Source organism: Taudactylus pleione, unplaced genomic scaffold (assembly GCF_031769625.1).
Source record: "Taudactylus pleione unplaced genomic scaffold, aTauple2 ptg000726l, whole genome shotgun sequence".
NCBI lineage: Eukaryota > Metazoa > Chordata > Amphibia > Anura > Myobatrachidae > Taudactylus > Taudactylus pleione.
In genome coordinates this window covers 5,559,900-5,577,631 of record NW_028285128.1, presented here as the reverse complement: position 1 = coordinate 5,577,631, position 17,732 = coordinate 5,559,900, and the positions used below count along the sequence as shown (strand labels likewise).

General features: G+C 42.3%; 1 pseudogene; it reads right to left on the bottom strand.

Annotated features, from left to right (window-relative positions):
• Window positions 1-1,745: 1,745 nt before the first annotated feature.
• LOC148477318 (syncytin-2-like) lies at window positions 1,746-2,855 on the bottom strand (annotated as a pseudogene).
• Window positions 2,856-17,732: the final 14,877 nt, after the last annotated feature.

The following is a 17,732-nucleotide window of genomic DNA, read 5'->3' as shown; positions in this document are numbered from 1 at the left end:
TCTTAAGCAAGGAAGATTGGTTCCTCCTAAAGTGGGTGGCTGAGTAAGTTTGAATACTGAGATCCTGGGTTTATTATCCGCTCAAATTAACTTACTGATCGCTCTGTTAATCAATTTTAAATCAGATTCCAAGGGAAGCAGAGGAAGCATCTGGAAGAAATATAAAATCCTGGGAAAAGATATAATTTTGATTAACTGACATCTACCGAGATATGAGAGTGGTAGGTGTTTCCATTTTTAAAAATCTAAACGTGTGCATTGTATCAGGGCAGCAAATACAGGTTTGAGGGATGTGTCGAAATGTTAAAACCTAGGTATTTCAAATTTGTCCTAGCCCATTTAAAGGGAAAAGAATCCTTCCAATCTTTAGTTGCATCTGTATGTAAGGCCAGGGCTTCCGTTTTGTTGTAATTTATCAGAAAGCCGGAGATTACGTGGAAATTTTCCAAGATGTGAAGAAGTTTAGGTATGGCAGAATGTGGGTTCCTAAAGTACAATAGTAAGTCATCTGCATATGCAGAGACTTTCAATGTGACATCTCCGACGTTTACTCCCTGCCACTGTTGACATAACAAAAAAGTGCGAGTGGCAGAGTTTGTATGTGTATGAATGAGATAGGCGGCATCCCGCTCTCTCATCCAGGAATGTAGAGATTGTTGTGGAAAATAAAGACAACGTAAACAGCTGCTGTCAAATCGAAATATATATTTGTTTTTTTGCAGAAGCAATGATTACAATTAAGTGACACAGTTCACTTGCAGGTAATTATCATATGTGCGGCCGCTGCTACTGCTTCCATTGCTCAACTCACACAGCTTACAATATACATACACACTCCAGCACCCCTCCACCCATGGCTGGACCTATCCAAGTAGGCTTCCAGGGTGGTGATCCTTATCGAAAGCCATCTGTTACTGTATTTGAGATAGAGGGTGCAGGGTTTATGAAATAGCGTGATGAAGCTTACCAAAAGCAAAGAAAGACCAACTTATTTGTCACGCATGTCACGAACACATTTATATATTGCCTATGAGAACAAATAAATGATATTGCAGGATAGGATTGCTGGGACCCATTTATTTCCTTAACAATTCTCACCCTTTTGATAATTTCATTATCACACATATAAACACCACCTGAAATGGCAGCAATGGCAGTACTACTGAGATAGAGAAGGTGATGGGATAGTCCACACCACCTAGACAACTGGGACTACACTGACTCTGTTGCCATATACCCTGCAGTAAATTGCACCCGCATGTTAATGTCTTCACCTATAGCAGACGCTTTTCCCAGGCAGATTAGGTCCACCCAGTACTCTGATGCCCCCAGGTCTTATAGGATGACAAAGTGCAATAGAGACAGGGTATGAGCAAAAGGACCCTCTGGCTAAAGTACCGCCCTTGCCACCATCCAGGTCAGCATTCACACATCTTTATTAAGCAATCTCACACAAACACTCTCTATCAATAAGAACTATAACAGCAGCCGGAGGTGCACTAGGGCACAGAGACCACTCGGTGAATTCGCTGGAATCAAGATGACTGACTCGTCGAACTCACTCACGAGGGAGAAAACTTCCTCTGGGCGGTGTCCAAACTGACAAAGTGCACCTGCGGGACCCTCTTTCAGAGATGATGTCTTCCACCCAGATCTTTACAACAGCTGAGGGGTCTTTCAGAAGAGATGGGCAGTTGGGCTATTCCATCAGACGGTCATCTCTGTGGCTGTTATCATTCTTCCCATTAAATAAGTGGATCCACACCTTTCCTGCAATGCAAAATACAGCACATTAGAATTTTCCAAGCAATCAAAAGAAATACAATCAGTCCTATCACTATCACTATGGGTTTTATCAGATCTGACAACATATTATTAAACCAGACACCAATTGTCCCCATCCAGGAGAAGGGATTCCATCCCTCCTTGGATATGTCTTTAGCTTTTTTCTGTAATTCTTTTACTTTATTCATGTGCGCCTCTATGGGGTCATGTGTATGCTCAATCCAAGTGCAACATTCCTCACCTATGATAGCACAAGTTCCTCCTTCTATGGCTATCAAGTAATCAAGAGCCATTCTATTTTGTAAGGTCACTTTCCTAATTTGGGCTATTTCTTCATTTATAGCATGGATGGCACTTGTGGTTTCATTAATTATCCCATCCATAATGTTTGCATAATTATTCAATTTATTCGCTAATTCAATTCCCCAACCTGTCCAGGCAGGGAACCACATCCAGGCTTTATCTGCTGTAGTAAACAATTCCCTCTTGTATCGAGTTTCCCTAGGGCCTGTTTCTATCATATTGGTAAAAGAGACATTTGCACGTTGCCTTATGGCTGGTACAACTCTTCCTATAGTGCAGTTACCCCATGCCCCCATAGGAAGCTAGGAGTAGGCTCTATTACCATAAATATAATATAGCCCTTGCTTCAATACCCTGGGAATTATCTTACCATGGTTTCCCAACCAGCTCTGAAAGCATACCATATTTTTGTACATTTGGGTCCTACACTCCACATCATCCTCATCCTTCTGGTCAGGACAGGCACACCTAGGGGCACAAAGAGCTTTCATATTTGCACACCAACATTGATTATTACAGTTCCCATCCACCTTGTCACATGTAGCTTCCTTGTATTCTATATTAAACACTAAGGTAACATTCCTACAATTCCTACCTTTTAGTTCGGCCACATGGTTAACGTACATAGGCCCTATACACATAGTGGGTGGAGAGATTATACCAGCAATTTCTAAGTATATTCCTAGGTCTGAGATAGCATTGTGAGCAGTGTGATTTATATCTATTTCAACATTATAGCTATAGTCTGTGAGGTTAAGATCATTCATTGATATAGGGATACCATGCAAAGGGATTCCTTTATGGTTGGCAGGAACATGAGAACAGATCCAACAGTTAGTGGAGTTCAGCTGCTTGGCCGTCTGCTGATGCAGGAGCCATATAGAGTTCTTTTGTTTTTCCCCTTTCACCTGCATGCAAGGAAATAAAGCACAACCGAGCAGGCAGAACAACAAGCGCATCTTAGCAGTCCATCTGCTCCCCTTTTCCCCAAGCGGCCTCACCCCTTTGGAGCCGGTCTGCGCCATTGACCTGAAAGTTAATTTTCTTACAATGAGAAGCATTTACCCAGTATACTTCCCTTCTACTTTGATTGAGGTAGCTGTGGTCAGTAGCACCTGGAATGGGCCATCAAATCGGGGTTCAAGATGTTTTCTCACGTGTCTTTTGATTACCACCCAGTCTCCGGGTTGTAGGTGGTGGGTTCCAGATGTGTCTTGTGGATCTGGTAAAGAAGAAAACACCTTTCCATGCAAGTTAGTCAGTTGCTTGTTAAGCTGAACAACATAATCAGTAAGAGAGGCGTACTGTCCATGTAATTCTTGTGGAAAGAAAAGGCCTGTTAGTGGTGGCCTGCCAAACAGTATCTCAAACGGTGAAAGTCCATGTAATCCCTTTGGGGTATGCCTAATAGCAAAAAGAGCTATCGGTAACGCTTGTAACCATGTAAGTTTTATTTGCTCACATATCTTAGCTATTTTGTTTTTTAAAACGCCATTGGCTCTCTCAACCTTGTCTGATGCCGAGGAGTGATATGGAGTGTGAAGATGCTGTTCAATTTGCAACCCTTTCAACATTTCTGCAAATACCTGTCCTGTAAAGTGCGTTCCTCTGTCTGATTCTACCGTCTCAGGTAGGCCATACCTGCACACGATTTCAGATATTAATTTCTTTGCTGTTACCATGGCGGTTGCCTTGGCAACAGGCCACGCCTCCACCCTTGACGAGAACATGTCCACGCACACTAATATAAATTCATAGACCCCACATTTTGGTAGCTGAATGTAGTCTATCTGCAACCTTTGAAACGGGTAGTCAGGTTTTACAAGGTGTTTCATTTCTACCTTAGTCATTTTGCCTGGAATGTGTTTAGCACAAATCATACATTTCTTACACCACTCTGTTGCAAACTGTGGAAAGCCCGGTGCGAACCAAAATTTATTGACACTAGCAATCATTCCCCCTTTGGAAACATGTGAAGGGAGATGAGACAAGCTTGCTAGAATGGGATACAGAGATGGGGGTGCACACAATCGACCATCTCCATGTTTCCAAACATCATTTATTTGTTCTCACCTGGCCCTCCTCCATTTGCCAAGTGTTTGGGGACCTGCCTGATTTTGCAGGGTTATTAGAGTGACCATTGACATGCTTTCTGTATCTTTTAGGGACTCTTGGAGAAGCACTAAGGCTGCCCGCCTGGCTCCTTCATCTGCTTTTCTGTTACCCATAGTGATAGGATCAGTTGCTCGCTGATGTGCTTGACACTTGATAACTGCTATAGCTTTAGGCAATGTTACCTTTTCTAAAAGGTCCTGGATCAGATTTGCATGTTTTACAACTTTCCCACTGGATGTCAGGAAGCCTCTATGTTTCCACAGAAAGCCAAAATCATGTATAATTCCGTACACATAGCGGGAGTCTGTATATATGTTTACAGTCTTTCCCTCCACCAGTTCACATGCCTTGATCAGGGCGATTAATTCTGCACTTTGGGCAGAATGTACACCAGGATCAAGTGCTTCAGAGTACAAAATAGAGGTGTCGTCTGCTATAGCAAAAGCTGCAGCAAACCCTCCCTCTGGCTTTTGTAGTCTGGACCCGTCTACATAGAGGGTCATTTCTGCATTCGGAATGGGCCTCGTCCAGAACAGGACCGAGAGGGATGTAGAAGAGTTCCACCTCCTGCTCACAATCATGCTCTGGGCTCGGCCCACTTCCCGTGTCATGGAGTGGTAAAAGGGTAGCTGGGTTTAACACATTGCACCGAAGTACAGTGATGTCAGATGGCGCCAGCAGAGAAATTTCATATTTGGTCAATCTGGCAGCAGAGAGGTGTCTGGTGGTTAGGCTGTGGAGAACTGCTTGTACAGCATGGGGAACCATAAGAAATAGTCTATTCCCCAGGACAATATTGGCAGTCTTTTCAACTAGCAGGGCTGCCGCTGCGACTGATTTTTCACATGCGGCACCCGCTGAAATAACTGAGTCCAATTTGGTACTAAAGTATCCTACTGGCTTCTGTCATCTCTATATTTTTGAGTAAGTACTCCCGAAGCCTGTCCTTCCTGTTCATGACAGAACAGGCTGAATGGCTTAGTGTAGTTTGGGAGTGCAAGTGAGGGGGCACTGAGTATGGCCGCCTTCAACTGGTCCACAGCCTGTTTTCCTTCCTCAGACAGCTCTATGCATCCAGCATGAGTGGTCAGAGTGTATAGGGGGGCAGCGATTTGAGACATGTTTGGTATCCATTGTCTGCAATATGAAACTAATCCCAAAAAACCTCTGATTTGTTTGGCACTTTGTGGGAATGGCGCTTTCTGTATTACTGAGACTATGTCCACAGTTATGTGTTTAGAGCCCCGTGAAATACAGTGGCCTAGGAAAATTACCTTTTCCTGACAAAATTGTAGCTTGCTAGAGGATGCTTTGCATCCTTCAACACTCAAGTGGGAAAGTAGAGAAGCAGTTGCATTAATGCACTGCTCCTTTGGGGTGGCTGTCAGCAGGAGGTCGTCGACATATTGTACAATAGTGACCCCTGCTGGCGATTGCCACCTATCCAGGACTTGTTTCATCGCCTGACCAAATTCAGACGGTGAGGAGACCATTCCCTGTGGCAACCGAGTCCAAGCATACTGCTGTCCCTCAAAGGTGAAGGCAAACAGGTACTGGGAGTCTGGTTGCACAGGTACACTGAAAAAAGCATCAACCAAATCTATCACACTAAACCAGGAGGCATCTGGTGGGATCTCTCCTAGAATAGTGTGAGGATTTGGGATGAGCGGAGCATCCTCTTGAATAATCTTATTCACTGCCCGCAGATCTTGGCATACACGGAACTGGCCTGGTTTTCCAGGCTTGGCTACTGGATATAGGGGTGTGTTGACTGGGGATTTTATAGGGACCAGGATCCCCTGGTCCATGAAGGTTTTGATTTGATTTCTCACACCATTAAGTTGCTTCGCACTAAGGGGATACTGAGGAACCCTGGGTAATTTAGCTCCGGGTCTGAGCTTGATGACCACTGGGTCTGCCTGCTTGATCAGGCCCACCGGTCCACCCTTAACAGCCCATACCTCTTGGGGTACATCCCTCAGGTCAGGAGGGATCTCTTGATCTGGAGGATGCTGAACTGCCATCAGAGGGACCAGACTTTCCAGAGTGTTCTGGTCCTCCGATCCCTCAGATGTGGTCACAATAGGCCCATCCTCCGTGTATTGAATAGTTGCCTCTAATTTCATCAGTGCATCTCTTCCCATCAAGTTGCAAGGGACAGTGTCACTGAGAACAAAGGAGAGGGAGGTGCTGACTGGGCCTATATTTACAAGGGTCTCTGCAGTCTCCCTCAGTGTGATGGGGTTACCTTCCAGTCCTACAGCATCTATTAATCCTGAAATTTGTAAATTTGGGGCTTCAGATCTTTTGAGAACGCTATGGGCTGCTCCGCTGTCCACCAGGCACTCCACCGAGTAAAAAGGCATTTCAGGGAGGGTCAAGTGGACAAAGGCATCACCGTCCCTACTATCAGAGATGACTGGTAACACTGGTCGCCCTCTCTGTCAGGCGCTGTCCGGCCCTCCTTTTTTTTGAAGCTGGACAGTTCCTTGCAATGTGGCCGTTTCCCACAATTGTAGCACTTCACTCTTCTGGGCTCCCAATTATTCCTCCCTCTAAACCTACCCCTCTGGGGGTTGCTGGAGGTGTCAACTATCATCACCTTCTGGGCCTTCTTCTCCTGTACTTCTTGTATATTTCTCTGGATTGAGCTGGCTACATTCATTAGTGCCGGGACTGATTTGTCTCGTCAGTCAGCATGGGCTGAAACCAGCTTGTCATGTATGTCTTTATTAAGTCCCAAGACTAATGTGGCAGTCAGCATCTTTCCCGTACCTTGCTCCTCTAAATCCCCCCTGCTTCTTCTGCTGCCTGCCTAATTCTCTCAAAATAATCCTCCACTGGTTCTTTAGCCTTTTGTTGAATATTGGTTACCCGGACCCAGGACTGTGGGGGAAACACTTTCCCAATCTTGCCCTTTATGTGGGTAACATATTCTAATGCCCTAAGGGGAGTGTTCTCTTGTTCTGATGGGTCTGATGGTAGGGTGAGTTTGGTACAAATAGTGGCAGTATCGATCTGTCTGGCTATTGATTTTATTATCTGTAGCAGATCTCTCCATGTTGGATTGTAACTGACTGCAATATTATGCAGTTCATTCGCAAACCCATATGGATTATTTCGTGGTTTAGGGACAGATGAAAGGAATCCTTTCATCTCCCCAGGTGTCCACGGGACATGTTGGGTCACTCACTGATCTGCCTGTCCATTTGTACCAGGGATAAATTGCTCTCTAACCGGGTAAGCTGAGGCTTGAGACAAGCGATGTTCCTCAGCCCTCTCATCTATCTCATTTTGAGTTACTTTGGGAGTGATGAGAAGCTCACCCTTCACTCCACACAAAACCCTTCCTCTCCTTGGATCAGATATATTCTGCCAAGAGGTGGGGGTAGAGTGAGGAGGTGCATATTCAGGGGCAGTAGCCTGGACCTGGGACTCCGCATACCTAGGTGGTGGTAGAGTGCCAGGATTTATTATGGATGTCAGGTCTGCAGTGGGGTATATTGCCTTGAAACTAGGGGGCTTCTTTGGTTTTGTCCCTTCACGTTTTGGAGTCCCCTGGGTGCTTAAATGAGAGGTCTCCAGACTAACTGCAGTGGGTTCTACTAAAGATACTGCTAGTTTTTCTATTTCCTCTCCCTCTTCCTCATTCTGTTCTGGCTGTGCCTTCCCCCCTCGCTGATTTGACCCAAAGTGTTTCCATCATTTAAATTAGCCACAGAGAACTTGCAGAAGGAATGGGAGTCTAGCCTCCTGAGATGTTCCCAAGATCTCATTACGATACTTATCAAACTCAATCTCCTAATACTGCAGGAAAGTGAGAAAGAGATAGATAATTTGGGGAAACAATTGTCCCAATGGGAACAGGATTTACAATTTAAAAAAAGTTTTGATAAGAACAAATAGGAGTTAGAGACCTTTGAGAAGACTATTATTGCACGGAAACGCCAGAAATTCTCCAGAGATATGAAAGATTTTTCCACAGGTACTATTTTTAAGTGGAACCAATTAACTAAGCCTAGATATTCTAGACGAGAGAATTTTAATTATTCATCATCAGAGGCGGAATCCTCTGGTACAGAGGATTACTCTGATATCCGTTCTACTTTTAGGTCCACACCCTCCACTACTGCGGTCTCTTTTTTAGAGGGCACAAGAGAATCCCAAGGCAGATACCCTACGGAAGGCCTACAAGGAGGGGGAGGAAGAAGAGGAAGGGGTACCCCAAATTGGGAACCCTCCCTACCACAGAGACAGTCATCACGAATCAACAGACGGAGACAATAAATCCATTACAGGAAGAACTACAGATTATTAACCTCTCAGATGAAATCCTTACACCAGCACAAATCTCCTTATTGAAGAAAGGACTTACATTCTCCCCTATGGTTAATTTTAACCAATTTTTATGGGAGTAGGATTTACACTTATTTGCGAGGAAACTTCACCTTACTAAATTCTATTGCAATCAAGACAGAATGAAGGAGATGAGAAGTCTTTCCGCTGATTCTGTTGAGTATAATACTGTCTCACAAGAAGTATTAGGTCTGGACTCAGATAATGACATGGAGGCATTGTCTATGTTAGAAGAACTGGCAGGAGAATCTACTTCTGTATCCAGCAGTGAGATAAGTGGCAGTAGACCCACTTGCAAGAAGAAGTCCACCTTCTTTCCTCCGGAGAACACATGTGCACCAGTACAGGTATTTGTGGAACTAGTATCTCGGGACATGGACCGACTTTTTGAAGAAAATTTACATATTAAAAATATGAACCATAATATTACAGAATCGGAGAAACAAGCCCTTCATGAGATGCGACAATGGAATCATTTAATCATCAAGCCATCAGACAAAGGGGGCAATATTGTTCTCTGGCCAAAGGTTATGTATGTGAAAGAGATTATGCGACAATTACAGGATGCTTCCTGTTATAAATTATTGATGTTTGATCCAACCAAGAAATTTCACATACAGTACAACAGGATGATTCAAGAAGCCCTACAGGAGAATGTAATCACAAAGAGTGAATCAGAATTTTTACAGGTAAAGAACCCTAAGGTACCCACTTTCTATGCACTCCCCAAAATACATAAAATTGCCAAAAATCCCCCAGGTAGACCAATAGTCTCCGGGATAGGTAGCTTGACAGAACAGGGAAGTAGATTTGTAGACTTACATCTGAGAGACCATGTTTTATCTCTTCCCTCATATCTAAAAGATAAAAGAGATGTATTACAACAAATACATGGTATCAAATTAGAAGAGAAACATCTATTGATATCTATAGATGTAGAATCATTATATACCTCCATACAACATCAGAATGGTCTGTCAGCAGTACGATATTTCCTGGAGATGACCAACAATGGGGAATTTAATGAATTCCTGATCAAGTTACTATCTTTTATTTTACATAAAAATTACTTTACTTTTCAGGACAAATTCTTCCTCCAGACCAGGGGAACAGCCATGGGTTCCACCTGCGCTCCCACCTATAATAATTTATTTCTTGGCTGGTGGGAGCATGAGGTAGTTTTTGCCGAAATGATGAGAAATTCACACAACATGTGTTACAGTGGCTAAGATATATTGACGATATATTTGTCATTTGGGGAGGTGAGGAATATGAATTCCTGGAGTTCATGGATATCTTGAATACCAACCAATTGAATTTGAAATTCACTTGGTAGATGAGTAACAATAGTATCCCTTTCCTTGACTTGAGAATTAATAAAGAAAGTGACGGGGAAATTACTACCAAGTTGTACAGGAAAACAACGGCAACTAACAGTCTCCTCTTTGAAGAAAGTTGTCATTTCCTGCATACAATTTCTAATTTACCCAAAGGCAAATTTTTATGCCTCAGGCGTAATTGTTCCAAAGAAGAGGACTTTAAGAGTCAATGTGAAGATCTCTCTTCTAGATTATCAAATAGAGGCTATAGCAAACGTTCAATCAAGAAAGTGAGATTTCTGGTGGCAAATATTGAGAGGGATACCCCTTGTTTTCCCCAAACCGAAGATCAGAGAACAGAAACAAGAGATAAGATTTGTTGGGGAGCTTAGCAGAGATTGGCTTAAACTCAAGAAGATCATTCAGGAACATTGGTCGATTCTCCTATTAGATACAGATTTGCAAGCCCATTTAAAAACAAAAATGTCCATGAGTTGGAGAAGAGCAAAAAACTTGGGGGATTTGCTCACTCATAGTCATTATGAACATATGCCAAGAAAAAACCTAAGGAGGTGGGCACTTTTTCATGTGGAGGTTGTAAAGCCTGTAAATATATAGGCACCATCAGTCCTATTCAGGATAAATATGGAAGAGACATTCAGACCCGCAAATTTTTCAATTGTAATTAGGGATGTGCAGGCTCGGTTCTGCTCGGTTCCGTTCGGTTTTTTTTACCGAATCTTATTGGGTTTCAGCTGTCACGAGTTTTGGATAGCCAATAAGATTCGGTAAAAAAAAAACGAACGGAACCGAGTAGAACCGAGCCTGCACATCCCTAATTGTAATACGACAGGAGTCATTTACTGCTTAATTTGCAGTAGATATAAATATGTTGGCATGACCACTAGAGCTCTTAAGGTAAGGGTTTTGGAGCATGTCAATAATATCAAGAATGCGAGGTTGGATGTTGCCAGGATGAAGAAACTATCCTCAGTATCTAGACATTTTTTACTCAAACATAACAGTATCCCAAATGAATTACGAGTAACCTGCTTAGAAAGAGTTAGAATGGGCATTAGAGGAGGGGATTTGAGTTCAGCCCTACTTAAAAAAGAAACAGAATGGATCTTTAAGCTAGACACGTTAACACCTAGAGGCATGAATGAGTATAACAGCTACAGCCCCTTTTTGTAAGTTTTTGTGACCATGGGGGACATGCTCTATTTTGATGCTGATATGATATAATTAGGGATTTGTCCTAATATAGTTTCATAATATTGATATTTTTCTACATTCGCTTTTCTTTTCACATTGGATTATTTGGGAACACTTATAAGATGGTATATTTACCATCAATATAAGGTACGTTTATTATACAGTTATTGTATATAATAACGTGCCCTTCTGCACACACATGGACCCTAACAAGTGCATGCACAGGAGTCTTTTATACTGAATTCATTTTTAGATAGCACCGAGGATCATTAATTTTTGCAGAGTGTTTTTGTATTCACTTTTGATTATGTTAATATATTCTTGTGATACGAATAATTAGTTTGTATCTTTGTGTTTTCACCTTTTTACACATACTATCCCTCTTTTCCTTTTTTCATTTTTCTTCTTTTTTCTTTCTTCTTGATTTCACCTTTAGATTAATGTTTTATTAACTTATACATATTTCCCTTAGCAGGATAGGTCTTTTAAACACAATTTTATTACTTATCCAATATTAGTTATTCATTTCTTCAATGTCCCCCATCCCCCACCTTCTCATCTTTTTTTTTTCTTCTTTTTTTCTGATTTTTCTGATTTTGAATTTGATCACAATATTAGCCATGGTATTGAGAAGGCAGCTCTCACTTTTATTATTTTCTTATCACTCTTTATGGTTTTCTCAATAATAATAGTAGTAAATTTATACCTTTACTTATGTCTGAGGTTCTTGATTTTTACTGAGAGACATCAAATTATGGTTAATAGTTTTGGGATTTTAAATAAACCTCTTTACTTACTTTTAATTATTTTACATTAACAAACAACTTATTAAGAGTGTGATAGGGAAGTCCAACTAATGCAGATTATATAAGGTCAACAAGTAAGAAAGAAACACTTATTTTTAACCTGATCTGTGTGTTTATATATATGGGATGACACGATGTTAGTTATCTCTCCCTTCTTTTTGGTTACATGCTAATTAAATATATATTAACTTATAATAAGTAATTTTTAATCCCAGGCTGACCAAATTCAAGGCTTTACCTGGCTATAGTTTAGACATTTGGGCTGTAAGCATTGTCAGATATTGAGGAGTTCAATCTTTTATTTTATTTATTTATTTTTATTTTTTACCCCCAAACACAGTATATAATGTAGACTATATACTCATAGGCCAGATGCTCTGGCAATCAAGCAAAACAGTGGGATAGCCACTTGATTATTTGCTAGATGCTCAGTCAATCATGAGACACAGTGGTGAAATTAGAAAGCACACAGGATTTACATTAGTAATATATTGGATGTTTAATTAATGCACATTAAATATGATTAATAAGTAAGTAACAAACACTTTTTAATTAACGTGATCTGTGTATATATTAATATGGGACAATACAATGCTAGTTATCTCTTCCTTTTTCTTAATCACATGCTAAATTAAATATATATTAATGTATAATGAGTATTTTATAATTCAAAGCTGGCTAAATCCAAGGCTCTACCTGACTAAAGTTCAGACATTTAGGCAGACTGTTTTGTCAGATATAGAGGAGTTTAATTTTTATTTTTATCTCTACCCCCGTTAATACAGTAATAGTATAGGCTACATACTCATTGGTCAGATGTTCTGACAATCAAGCTAAACAGTGGTGTGATTGGCCACTTGCGTATTGGCTAGAAGCTCTGTCAATCAGGAGACATAGTGGTATGATTGGACAGCGCACAGTATAATCATCTAGACTTACCTGGGACTGCTATGCAGTAGCTGCTTCCTCCGTGAACAAGCCTTTCCAGTGAAACGCGCATCGGCGGGAGGGTGACTGCGTTGGCGCCACGCAGGATACCCCATCTACCAGTCAGTATACACACATGTGTTTTATTTTTGCTGCTCCTTCCCGGCGACTGCATGTCCCATGTGCTAAGGACATGGTGAGTCGCTGTGCGGTGACCGCCCTGTACAGGTACTGGGGATATGTTTGATTGCCATTTTTGGAGCTTACATTTAATGACTTGGATCATAATATGCAATTACAGGCATTGTGTTTATGAACACTTTTCTCACTGCTAAACATGCAGGGTGTGATATCATTTTGCAGTAGGTTGGATCAGTACATTGCCCTGTATAAGAGTTTTCAACTATTTTCAGACAGCATGTTCTGTCATGTTATATATACATATATTGAAAGTGCAATATCTACTTATATTTAAGACAGCATTTTGAGGTACACTGTTGTAATCATTGAAGTATCTGTTCAGAACATTGGAATAACAATTCATTAAATGTGTAAGGGTATTAAGTTATTAGAAAATTGCTCTATCTGAGGCTTTATTTCTTCATTTATATCTCACCTAATGTTTTACTGGTCCTGTATCTTAGTTAACCTTTGAAAGGTCAGATGCTGCTCCAATGCTATATAACTGACTCTATAATTAAAAAGCAGCAAATAAGATACGTTTAAAAATGTATGTGTTTGTGTTATAAATGACAAAACATCTGAATATGATCCCTTATCACCTTCTTTATTTGTCCAAGTCTATTAATAGCAAACAAATATGTTTATCAATGTATCAATATTTTTAGCATTTGTTATCTGTATTTATGAATCATTAGTCCGGGTTTATTATGAGTAACAAGATATATCCCATATATTTATAATCATGTCTCTAGCATCGTATGTTTGCAAAGGGTTGTATATTTAAAGGACTAAATCTACAAGCATATTATGCGTAGTACCAATTTAAGATCTTTGCATATAATACTACAGGACGAGACCTACGCTTTGTATCAATGTTATAATTATGGTTTAACAGCAACAAATATTATGTTAGCTTACTCACCTTCTTTTTCTTTTTACTCTGTTAACTGATGACAATCTCATTCAGAGTAACTCTCTCATTAAGGGTCCAATGCATTATGTAAGACCCTTAACAGCAGAAGCGAAATAGTGAGTAATGTTGCAGTTACACTGTTGTTTCTAGGGGTTAACTGCCACTGGATGATCTCTCACCCCTCATTGATGGCTTTTGCTAAGTGAGGGGAAGTAGAATTATAGGTGGACTAATCTTCACCCAGACTGTCCGGTTAGTTCATCTTAAATTGAGACACATGCTATACAGACTGGTGTGATTTCAAATAGTGCTATAGAGCTATAATGTGACTACTATGCTGCTTTAGATGTTTGCCGATTGTTTTATGACAAAATAATCTCTTTGAATTATGTGATTATGATTTACCCTTGAGGTATCGATTCTCACTTACCACCCACTATACTAAATGCTGATTTAAAGGGGTCGTCCTATGAGATTGGTGGAATATCCTGATTAGTATACATCCATAGACCTTCTTACTCTATTGTGGGTGGATCTATGTTATATGTTATATGTCTTGTCTATTGTCCTTTGTCATAGATATATTATTTTGGATCTATTAAAGGTTATGTTTTAACTATTTCATATCTACAAAGAGTGCTCACAAAATAGAGTTTCTTTTTCTTCTTTTTTCCTCAAATAGGCTTTTTCCTCTAGTGAGCACCTCCACTACCCGACATGTTATTCTTGGTATGAATAGGTAACAGTGGCTATACGTTTGAGAATATATATACTTTACTATTATTGGTCAGTGCGTCGATTCTCCATTTTTCCCTTCCCCCCTTTTTTTGATTTAAACCAAATAAATTGGAGCAAATGTGCACAAATAGATCCAACGTAGAAAGGGAGACACATTTTCCTGTTTTACAAATATCCTTTTCTGACTGAAAAATATTCTGCTGCAGTATGTAGACCTGCAATCTGTGTATAGACATTACAGCAGCTGTTTAGGCAGAAGAGAATGTTCCCAGGGGTGCAGAGAGAGGGGGTTATTAATTACCCAGGCCTGGGCTTGTTGGAGGTCTGGTTCCCCCCATAACACTTAACTGTTTTGGCAGTAGCCTCTCTCCCCAGCCCAGCTGCTGTGTGCTGGGCTGTGGAGGCTCTCTCTGGCTGCATGGTGTGTGTGGGGAAGGAATCGTACTGGTCACTCCCACTCCCCTGGATCTGCCCATACCATGCATACCATACTTGCAGACTTTTTGGCTCCTCCTTCTGGGAGGGTGCAGCCAGATCGGCAGGCCGGGGGTGGGGGGGCATGGCCGGGACAAGGAGGAGTGGCCAGATGGGGGACTGGCATTTGTGGGCATGGTAGGGGCAGGACCACACTCGATAATACAGGCATTGTGTAGCGGAGGGCGGGGCCAAAATGATGCAATTCAGTGTGAATCGCGTCATTGCCCCCTCCGCTGCACGGGTTTAACTATTAACCGCAGGGGGGGTTGGGGGGATCGGCGGCTGCTGGGAGGCTTGCCTGCCTTTCCGGGGGGCTGAGAGCTGCACCCCATTTTGGGAGGCTCCTGGCAAAATCGGGAGGGTAGGCAAGCCTGATGCATACTGGTTTTTCAGATATTTGTAGGGGGCATGACATAACACTGTACACTTTATTTACTTTGCTGTGTTTTTTTGCATTGGTATAATCTATATTGTGTATGAGGGGCACAACAATTCTCATACAAAACAAATATTGAATTTACACCTACAGAGGTGGTGGTCATGTAAAAAGAGAGTTTTTTGGTACACAACTAATGCACTTTCTTTGTTTACTTTTATGGCTGTGAAACAAAAAATTCTGGAGCTTTAAATGAAAGAAACTTAAAATTGAAAGAAAACACAGGTGGTCTTTTGGCCTCAGAGCCGGACGCTCTGACCAGCGCGCTCGCTCTGAATCAGGGCCGTCCTATTTAAATGTGGAGCAGCCTTTTGGATGCTCGCATAGCTGTGGGTTACCACCCACAGCTTATGCGAGCATCCATGATGAGGGTCGCAATGGTCTAGACCATCGCGACCATTGGGCTTGCGACGAGACCCTGCGGTAGGGTCTCGTGGCCGCAAGCCCTGGAGTGATTTTGGCTCTATCAGAGCCAAAATCACTCCCACTGACATCACTAGTGATGTCAGTGGGGCCGGACCCAGACGGTAGGTGTTCCCATGGGAACGCCTTCGTCTGGCAGCCATGCCCCCGGCATGCCTACCAAAGGGGGCGTGCTGTCTGTCACCATCGACAGCATGCCCCCTTTGGTGTGAGACCTGGAGCGACAGCTTGGCTGTCGCTGTCCGGGTCTCGCGCATGCGCACGATGGAGCTCCCTCCGTCGTGCGCATGCGCATTGGGGTAACATCGACCCGCTTGTGAGCGTCCTGCGTTCGCGAACGGGTCTGAATGAGACCCTCAGGACACTAGATGGCGATGATGTCTCACAATTGCTGAACAGTCTTTATATTTGGACCTATGTAGTAATAGTCCTCTTCTGCAGACTTTTGGAGCTGCCACTCAGAACTGAGGAGTGTAATTTTTGGGACAGTGAGACTTTGTAAATTTTGGAAGAACAAAACCTACTGAATTGAGCGCTGCTCACCCGCTCTCCAAGTATAAGCTTGCAAGTGAGGCTAGCTGGGACCTCTAGTTATCCTCTAAAGCACAGGTTCTCAAACTCGGTCCTCAGGACCTCAAACAGTGCATGTTTTCCAGGTCTCCTCACAGAACCACAAGGGAAATAATTAGCTCCACCTGTGGATCTTTTAAAATGTAACAGTGAGTAATGACTACACCTGTGCACCTGCTGGGTGACCTGGAAAATGTGAACTGTGTGGGGTCCTGAGGACCGAGTTTGAGAACCACTGCTCTAAAGGACAATATTATTTTATCTCTTTTTTTACACAATCAACCCGGCACCCACAGCCCAGGCCTGGGCTGCCCTGGAGATGGGGAACCCCAAGTAATCCCCATCCTTGCCGGGGTACCCCGTGAAGCGGGTCCCACGGCCGTGGCTTTATACCCATGCTAGAAAGAGTCCAGTGCTGGTTGTGGCTAATCCAGGGGACCCCTATTCAATTTGTCCCCCATATTTCAACAACCAGGACCGGCTCGCTGAGCATGATGCTGGTTGATGAAAATACGGGGACCCCTTTGTCTTTTCCCCCTGTATTTTTACAACCAGGACTGACTCAGATAAGCCCAGTGCTGGTTGCGCTTTTAGAGGGGAATCCCACAACTTTTCTTTTTTTTCTTACATGTTTATAGGTATTTTCACACGTGCGTGCATGGATCTCACTGATCTGTGCCTACTTCTGTGTAACTCGCACCTGCTGAGGCTATACTCACTAGCCTGAAGCAGGTCTGTTTCTTTGCGAGTTTTAAGTAATATTGTGCAAGTTAAAAACTGGCACTCTATTTAATGGGCAAGTTGTATACTTTCCATGGGAAAACATCTGGATGTGAGTCTCGGCAGTGTTAGTTGCGGGAGTGTTTAAAACATGCAAATTTGCATGTTCTCACACCCTATTAAATAGGGTGAGTTCTAAAAATGTGCAAGTATAGTGCTATACTCGCTCACTTACAAAACTCGGACCCTATTACATTTGGGCCCCTAGTTTCTGTTCCTTTCACCGCAGGGAGGGGCCAGGGGTCAGTCTTTTCCAAAATCCAAATTTTTCCTCCAAGGGCTCTAGGTCCCGATGTGAGCATCCTTTTTCCACCAGATGACCTGCGGCCAAGTCCACAGACAAGCCTGCCACATCATGGGGCGGGCCTCCACCTGGGGGACCTCAG